General features: G+C 50.4%; 1 protein-coding gene and 1 long non-coding RNA gene across 6 annotated transcripts in view; one reads left to right on the top strand and one right to left on the bottom strand.

Annotated features, from left to right (window-relative positions):
• Arhgef10 (Rho guanine nucleotide exchange factor 10) overlaps positions 1 to 8,011 on the bottom strand; it is a 95,476-nt gene that overhangs the window by 83,121 nt on the left and 4,344 nt on the right. For 2 of the 5 annotated variants that reach the window (XM_031339182.1, XM_031339185.1), the window contains exon 1: positions 5,170 to 5,281. The exons of 2 other annotated variants lie outside the window; for them this stretch is intronic. The gene's annotated coding sequence lies outside the window, so the exon portion shown is untranslated. Of the gene's footprint in view, positions 1 to 5,169; positions 5,282 to 5,458; positions 5,604 to 8,011 lie in introns of those variants that run through there. One more of the 5 variants, XM_031339181.1, reaches the window with a different exon arrangement.
• LOC116068966 overlaps positions 5,411 to 8,011 on the top strand; it is a 7,215-nt gene continuing 4,614 nt past the window's right edge. Inside the window, exon 1 of the long non-coding RNA XR_004109777.1 lies at positions 5,411 to 5,839. This is a non-coding gene — a long non-coding RNA (uncharacterized LOC116068966). The remainder of the gene's footprint in view (positions 5,840 to 8,011) is intronic.

The following is an 8,011-nucleotide window of genomic DNA, read 5'->3' as shown; positions in this document are numbered from 1 at the left end:
CCCCTACCCCACATCACCCCCACTCTCACCCCACCCCCACCCCTGTTGAGTCAAGCACTTGACAGCAAAGCATCAATCAATGCTCCTATCATTTCTGAAGCCAGAAGGCTGCCCAGTGCCAAGAAGCAAACTGTCCAAGCCCACACAGAAAGGCTTTCTCTGCAGGGCCTCAATAGCAGCACCCCACCCATGTGACCCCTGACCCAGCCAGACTCGGGCCCACACACTGTGAGGACACACTCCAAGGGTTCTCACACACAAACCCAGGCTTTCAGAGATGGGGTCACTCAGCTGTGAAATCTCCTGGACACATCCACTCTCGGTCCTCAGCGGGTCACCATAAGGATCCAACGGGAACTAATCCTGTATAGGGCAAGGCCTGGCCTAATGGGTCAGCCCACCGCCTCATAGTGCAGACACCTGACCATCTATCCTTGTCAGAGACTGGGCCTTCAATCCTGAGGTTACAGCTCTAGGATGAGCACCAAAGACCACTTCAATTCATTTTTTTTTCCATATTCTTTAAAGAGAACCAAAAAACCAAACTGAAATTGTGACTCTATTTTCCTTCAGAAGAGCTGGGGTCGGGGCATAGCTACAGGACCTGGCTAGCTAACACAAGCCCCAGCTTTGAATCCCAGCACCAAAACAATATAAACAAAAACAAAACAAAAAACCAAAAAACAACCAAAATACAAAACAAAACACGATATACACAGACATTTATTTCCTGGGCCTCTCCCATGTATATCTTTCCTTCTTCTGTTTTGTTTGTTTAAAACTGTAGCCCAGGCTGACCTAGAACTCACTAACAGCTCAGGCTGGCCACCTGTCTCTACCTCACGGATGCTTGAATCACACATGTGAGCCATTACACCTGACTTAATACAGTCTTGGTCACTCGAGCCAATGAGACGAGGCGAGATAGCAGCTCAAACATCACCTATTCATATGACTCTAGAGTCTTCAGTGTTGTACCTCAAGGCAAATGCCTGCAGTGCTTTAAAAAGAAATGCCATCAGGAGGGAGTTGTGGCTCAGTGGTAGGACACTCGCACAGCATGGGCAAGGCCCTGGGTTCAGTCCCCAGCGCTGCAAAAAGTGGTGCAGGAAGCTGGGTAACACCCACCAGCCACACCCAGAAAGGAAAGCACAAAGAGGTCCTAAGGCAGCACGGGCCTTCAGGACAGCAGGCCCGGCCGTGAGAGCTGTCTCAGAACCAGGTGTGGAAGGCCCAGGCCTTCAGCCTCCCCTGCTCCCATCACCACAGCTCAGGACCACTTGTCATCACATTCTGGTGACTGTAGCCTTGCCTGGGCCAATCAGCACCTCGCTCGTTCCTGGGCAGGACACTGAGTCAGCCTGGCCGTAGCCATGAGGAAGAGCCATGCTCTACCCTCTAGGCACACCTGTCCGTGGCTCCCCTACAAGATCCTCCATAAAACCATGGAAGTGTTGGTGTGCACCCAAAGCTAGTCTCAAAGTCAACATTCTCTTGCCTCGGCCTCCCCCAGTGCTGTGATTGCGAATACGCATCACTGTACCTGGCTTTGCACAGGTTTTTATGTTGTATTCTACTGCCAACATCACTTCCTATATCAGAAGGCGACATATGGAAGACGAAATATTAAAGCTAATTACTTGAAAAACATTCTACTTCTTTTCCCATTGTTTAGTCAAAATATAATAACAACTGGGCATAGGGGCGCACACCTTTAATCCCAGCACCCGGGAAACAGAAGCAGGCAGATCTCTGTGAGTTTAAGGCCAGCTGGTCTCCGTGATGAGTTTCAGGACATCCAGGGCTCTGTTCCACAGAGCAACCCTGTCTCGGGAAAACCAACCCAACCCACAGACTCCACTTTCCACTAGCAGATGTACATTAACGTGACACAGGAAAAACAAGAAAGTGAGGTGGAAAGGGACGGACGATAGCACTAGGAAAAATTTCGGCCTTGTTTCATAATCAATTTCTGAAAATTACCATAGAGAAAGAGGCAAAAGCCAGCATGTAGGCCCTGCCACTGTGGAAGGGCCAGTCAATGGGGTAGGGCAGAAGACACACAAGGCAGGAAGGGGTTGAAGGCCGGGCCTTCCTAGGGTGCACTGTACCCCACATGTTCCTATAAGTGTTGCCTCTCTCCAGAAGCTGCAGTCCAGGCCCCACTCACAGTCAAGGCCACCACCTTGCTGCCAGCCCACAGGCACATCCGTGGCCCATCTGCCGTCTAGTCTCGGTTCATTTCGACCCTTCCAAGCTGTCTGTCCTAGAGCACCCACCCCAATGTATTGTCCCCAAAGCACATCTCCAGGGAGCATAGCTAGTAAGTGCTGCAGTTCAACCCCAATACTAATTAACAGTGCATCCCACTACCAGCCAAGACAGCCGCCCTCCGGAGCGAATGTCAATACGCTCTGAACATCTCCAGACATAACCTTCCACTGTGCACTTACTATTTTGAGTCCTGCAATTAAAGAATGATGTGTTATACAACAGGGGTTTCAATTATGAAAATGGTTTATACTGTTATCTGCAGCTGACAACAGCCAGGGCTGCTAGATTTTCAGTTTTCTCTGGTGGACACAGAACACTTTCAGGTGTAGAGCGTTGCGTGTGTGTGTGTGTGTGTGTTTTAACACATTGCTTCCCAGCGATGTCACACCTGAGCAGAATCAAGCCTAGGGTGGACAGTCACAGGGCTAGTGGTGACTCCATCAGATAACTCAGGACCCAGGCACACAGATCCCCACCCACCCACCCAGAACTTCTCCATTTGGAATCACCAGAACTTGCTTCGAACCTCACGAGAAGGATCTCACCAAAGAGGAGGCACATCCGAGTACCAAGAGGATGCCTGCGGCAAGTCTAGAAGCACCACGGTTCAAAAGGTAAAGAAGGCTGGAGGTGTAGCTTCGGAGTAGAGCTTGTGCGAGCATTAAGCCACAGTTCTAGCAGAAGCGCCTCGAAAACGAAACGTTGTTTCCGATAACCGACTCTTACCTAGTCCCTCGGGACCTGAAACTCCCTCCGTTAATAACTGGTCTGAACGGCGAAGCTAATAAATGATGGGCGTCACCAAATGGAGCAGCTCTTCCCCTCTGAGAAGTCACGAATGGCTGCATAACTCTGGACGGTGACTTCAAACAAGGTGACTCACATGTTTGGTACTGACGCCAGTGAAATAACAGAAAGCTCTTGGGGCCAGAAAGGAGTGGTAAACATTTCAAGAGACTTAAGTATAAACGTCAACAATCTTTTCTAATAAAAGTTATTCTTGGTAAAAACAGGCATTATATATATATATATGTGTGTGTGTGTTATATGTATATGCATATATACATATATATGTTTGAGCATTCATATGTGTATATACATATACATATACAAACATATATATGTATATACATAAACATATATGTTTATGTATATTATTTTAATATGTTATTAGTCATGTTTCTATTGCCGTGATGAAGCACAGTGACAGAGGCAGTTTATTTGGACAGCTGTTTGCTGAGGAATAAAAGTGCAACACCGTGGGGGTGGTGGGCGGAGCATACTGGGATGGGCAGAGCATGGCACCAGGCACTGTAGCTACAGAAGAAAACTGAGAATGCACACCTGGAGCCGCAAGCAAACACGCATGACGTGAAGACAACATACTCGGAACAGTGCCTGGCTCTGAAACCTCAAAGGTCATACTTCCTCCTTCAAGGCCATACCTCCTAAACCTACCCAAACAGCACCCCAACTAGGAACTGAGAATTCAGGCATCCGAGCCCGTGGGGGGAGAGGGGGCATCCCCATTCAAGCCACCACACCTTTACCTATGTATTAATTCAGCACTCACTGGGGATTGAACCAGCCTGTTGCACGCCACACCCCAGCCCTGCCTTCTTGTTTATAGGAAAGGTCTCATTATTGTAGCCCAGGCTGGCCAGATTCAAGGTCCTTCTAATTCAGACCTTCAAGTGCCAAAATCTATTTTGAATAGTAAGTGAGGCTGTGGGCATAGCTCAGCAGCAGAGCACCGGCCTATCGAGGTGCTCAGCAGTAGTAAGGAGCACCCTGCTTAGTATGTGTGAGGGAGGACCTAGATCCAATCAAGAAAAAGTCACCCGGCAATGAAGTGATGTCCCTTGCCCAGATTCTAAACACGGCTACACAGCTTACTGGGTGGTCCAGCCAGAGAAAAGAAGGAAAGATTGCTGCCATTGGAGCCCAGAAGAACCTCTTCCTCCAGCAAAGGCTGTAACTGAGAGCATCCTACCTTAGTTAGAGTCTACACCAAGCATGCCTACTGCCCTCTGGGAATTCAAAACATAGTATCTCAGTGTCCAGGGCCCAACCACCTACTTTTATTTACTGCACATCAGATCAAGATCTACCCTGGTTATTGAGCAACGGTGGGTAGCAAAAAAAAAAAAAACCTAGCAGCACCTTCACCCTAAAGGGGACGTTAGGATCCCACGGATCTCAATTCAGACACCCCAAGATGACTTCTCTCATGCAATTTCAGCAACCTGTGAATTCACCCCACATCTCCAGGCCAGAGGCTGCAGGTCACTACTGCACATGCCCTTGGGCCTTATCCTCAGGCTATGGGACACAGTGATGCTGGGGACTGTCTACTGTCTGTGCCCAAGATTCAGTGAAGGTGGGCGGCTGCTCATTGCTCTGTGCCTAGGGACACCTATTGAAGTTGCAAGGCTTCTTGCAGTCTTGTATCTGGGGATAGCCAGTGAAACGGAGGGCTGCATGCTGCTGTATCTATGCCTGAGAACACCTAAGACACATGTTGAGAGGCTGCTTCTATCTGTGCCTAGGGGCCACCTGCAAATTTGTGGGTACTTCTTGCTGCCCCGTGTCCAGAGACACTCACTAAAGCGGGGAGTGGAGTAGGGGCTCCTGGGCCTAGAGAGGGAAACACCGGCCAAATTTGGGGGCAACTGAAACTGAAGTTGGGAGCTCTTTGCCGTCCTGTGCCAGAGACAGCGCTGAACTGGTGTTGGGGGTGGTTACTCGCTGCCGTCTGTCACTGTGCGCAGTCCCGCAAACCCAGGGTGGGGTTTAGCTACTTCGGGGACCTGGGCAGAAGTGCAACTTTTAAAGCAAAGAAGCATCCCGTGCAAGTGGCCTGGGACGGGACGTGGGGTCGCGGTGCTCACTCACCGAGGGGCCGGGCGCCATCCGCCGTCTGCGTCCGCCAGTTGTCCCGCGCCCCCCGCGCGCCCCGCCCGCGATGCGCTCCTACCCCGCCCGCCGGGGAAGCCCCTCCCACCTCGCCATGATTGGCTGGAACAAGCTGAGCCTCGTGCCCACTGGCCAGCGTTCCTGCCCGTTCCTCGGCCGCGCCCGACCCTCGCGCCAGCGCATTCCTGAAAGGCCACGTGGCCACCAGCCCCCCCGCCCCGCCCCCAGCCTAACGCCCCGCGCCTCGGGTGGGAGGGATGCTGCCTACCTTGCGCCCCTCGGGCGCAGAAAAGACACCAGCTTGTAGTGCCCCAGAGTGGGCGCTTCTCCCCTCAGACTCCTGGTCACTGGGGAACGGCGCGGGGCCAGAGTTCGCCTCCGGATCATCCGCCCTCTGTGAGACACTGGGAGCTGCGCTGGCGCGGGCGGGGAACACAAGACAGGCACTCCACCCATCGTGACCCCAGCGTCTGCATGCTCCCGGCAGATCCGGGTCTGGGCTCCTGTGGGAAGGGAGCGCTGGACAACACTTCACCCCATCTCTGACCCTTCTCCTCGCTGACCACCCCTCCCATTTTGGGTCCCACGGGTAGTGGGACACAGAACGGATGCTACACCCAGGATCCAATGCTCCTTACAGACCTACAGGGTAAGGGATGCCAGGAGAACAACCCATCTGACCTAGAGTGGCCCTGTCAGCCTAGGCGGTCCAGGCTGGTCAAGGTCAGGGGCTTCTCGTCCGGCCAAGTACAGGAGCTAGAAATCTAGACCTCAGCTCACTACCTCTCCAGGCGCTTTTCCAGCTTGGCCTGTCACCAGGAGGCTCTTGTTTTCTGAACCTGAGTTCCAGCTTTCCACAGCTCTCTAAAGCAGGAAGCGATGCTGGAGAGATCTTTAGCTAGCCTTTCTGCTCCTGGCTGAGCCTGGGAAGGGAGGCGCTGTGGAGACCAGGAGTATCAATCACATCACAGTGTGGGCCTTGGTGATATGAAAAGGCCTGCAGGTGTCTGCATAGAAAAGTGCGGGAATATTCTGGAAGAGTTATTTGGGGCAGCTGATTTTGCTTAGAGCACAAACCTTTGTTTTGTGTATGTAACGGGGAAGCAAATCATTAAATTATTAAAGGAAGGGACCACCCATCAAAGTGCTGACTGGTACACGGATAGGGCACATAGTCCCCATACTGGACTGTCACTTCTCCCACCAGTATGGTTCATAGAAGCAATGTGAGTTGTGGGAAGCTGGGGCTTCTTAGAGTCTCTAAGTCCACTCAACTACAGAATGAGTTCAAAGAGAGGTTTGTTCCACATCAAATGTCTCTAAAGCCGATGCTCTGTAGTTAGACACTTCTCAAACAGACTACTATGACTAGGTAGGTCAGATGATAGCCTAGGTAGGGTGACGTCTCACAGTTGTTTGGCAGTAGCACTAACGTTACAGGAGTGGACTGTGTTAAACTCTCAGATCCGTCTGAACACAGAGAAGACATTCCTGTTGTCTCTGTGAGAGACCTTTGGGCCGGGCAGTGGTGGCGCAGGCCTTTAATCCCAGCACTTGGGAGGCAGAGGCAGGCGGGTTTCTGAGTCTGAGGCCAGCCTGGTCTACAGAGTGAGTTCCAGAACAGCCAGGGCTACACAAAACAAAAAACAAAAAAGCAAAACCCTCTGAGTAAAGGACTCAAAGGACTCGCAGACTAGAATTGTGGAGGACATTTTCTAAGGAGCTTTATGAGAGGAGGAAATAGGTCTGGACTATGGCGTTCTCCACTGGAGTAGAGAGTTCCCAGCATCCCCCCCCCACCCCCCCCCAAGGCTGTAGATGAGAGAAGGACCACATCAGGAAGCCTTGGGATGAAGCTGGTCAGAAAGGAGTTGGACTGGCTCAAGTCCTGTCCAATCTATTACAGTGTCACACATTACCATGTCTGTAAGTCCACAGGTGGGAATCTGGGACTTTCCATTTTAAGTCTTCTTTGACCCATGGGATACTAAGAAGAGTTAGGCTTCATTATCAAACACTGAGGGATCTTCTTTTAATTAGTATGTAAATGCACTCATAAATACATAAATATATTTTCTTACATATGTAAAGCTTAATTCCCCTGTGCCCTGGCAGCGTATGATTTTAACCTTTAAACATCATGAAGACACTGCATGGCTGGCCCTGTGATCGTCGCAGATGATTTGTGAGCCTTGAGCTGTTTATGTTACCTAGTCAAACCCACACTCTGCATTTGCTGATGTAATGCTCTGTTGCTGTCAGTTGAGTCATGTCATGGCCAATTGTTTCTGTCGGACATGTCGGATGTTGAGAATGAACGCTATATTACAGACATCTCTCCCTGACCATTGGGCATTGCCCTAAGCATCGACACAGCGTTACCAAGTAAACCAACGAGTGTAAGGATGGGGATTCGTGGGAAATATATATGTCAGAAATGTAATCTTAGAATCCAATTTGAAATGGGTCACAGACTAAAGTGAAATGACTTTAAAGTTTCTAGAAGAAAACGTGGGAAAACATCTTACTGATCTCCCGATAGGACACGAAATACACTAAGCTCTCAAAAAGCACTAAGTGGCTTTAATCAAGACTTAAAATTCCCACTCACCTCAGGGCATGGTTAAAATGGAAGGACAAGCTTCGGATAGATATTGTTCCCACTGTTAGGGCTTGTGTGTGAGATGCACCCCCACGGGTTCATGAATTTCAGAACTTGGTGCCCAGTCAGTGGAACTGTTGTGGGAGGTTGTGAGTCTTTAGGGCGTGGGGTCTAGCTGGAGTCTTTAGGGTGTGGGGTCTAGCTGGAGTCTTTATGGTG

Source organism: Mastomys coucha, unplaced genomic scaffold, assembly GCF_008632895.1.
Source record: "Mastomys coucha isolate ucsf_1 unplaced genomic scaffold, UCSF_Mcou_1 pScaffold22, whole genome shotgun sequence".
In the NCBI taxonomy this organism is placed as follows: Eukaryota; Metazoa; Chordata; class Mammalia; order Rodentia; family Muridae; genus Mastomys; species Mastomys coucha.
Note: the sequence above shows the minus strand (reverse complement) of the source record. Positions and strands in the feature narration are given on the sequence as shown.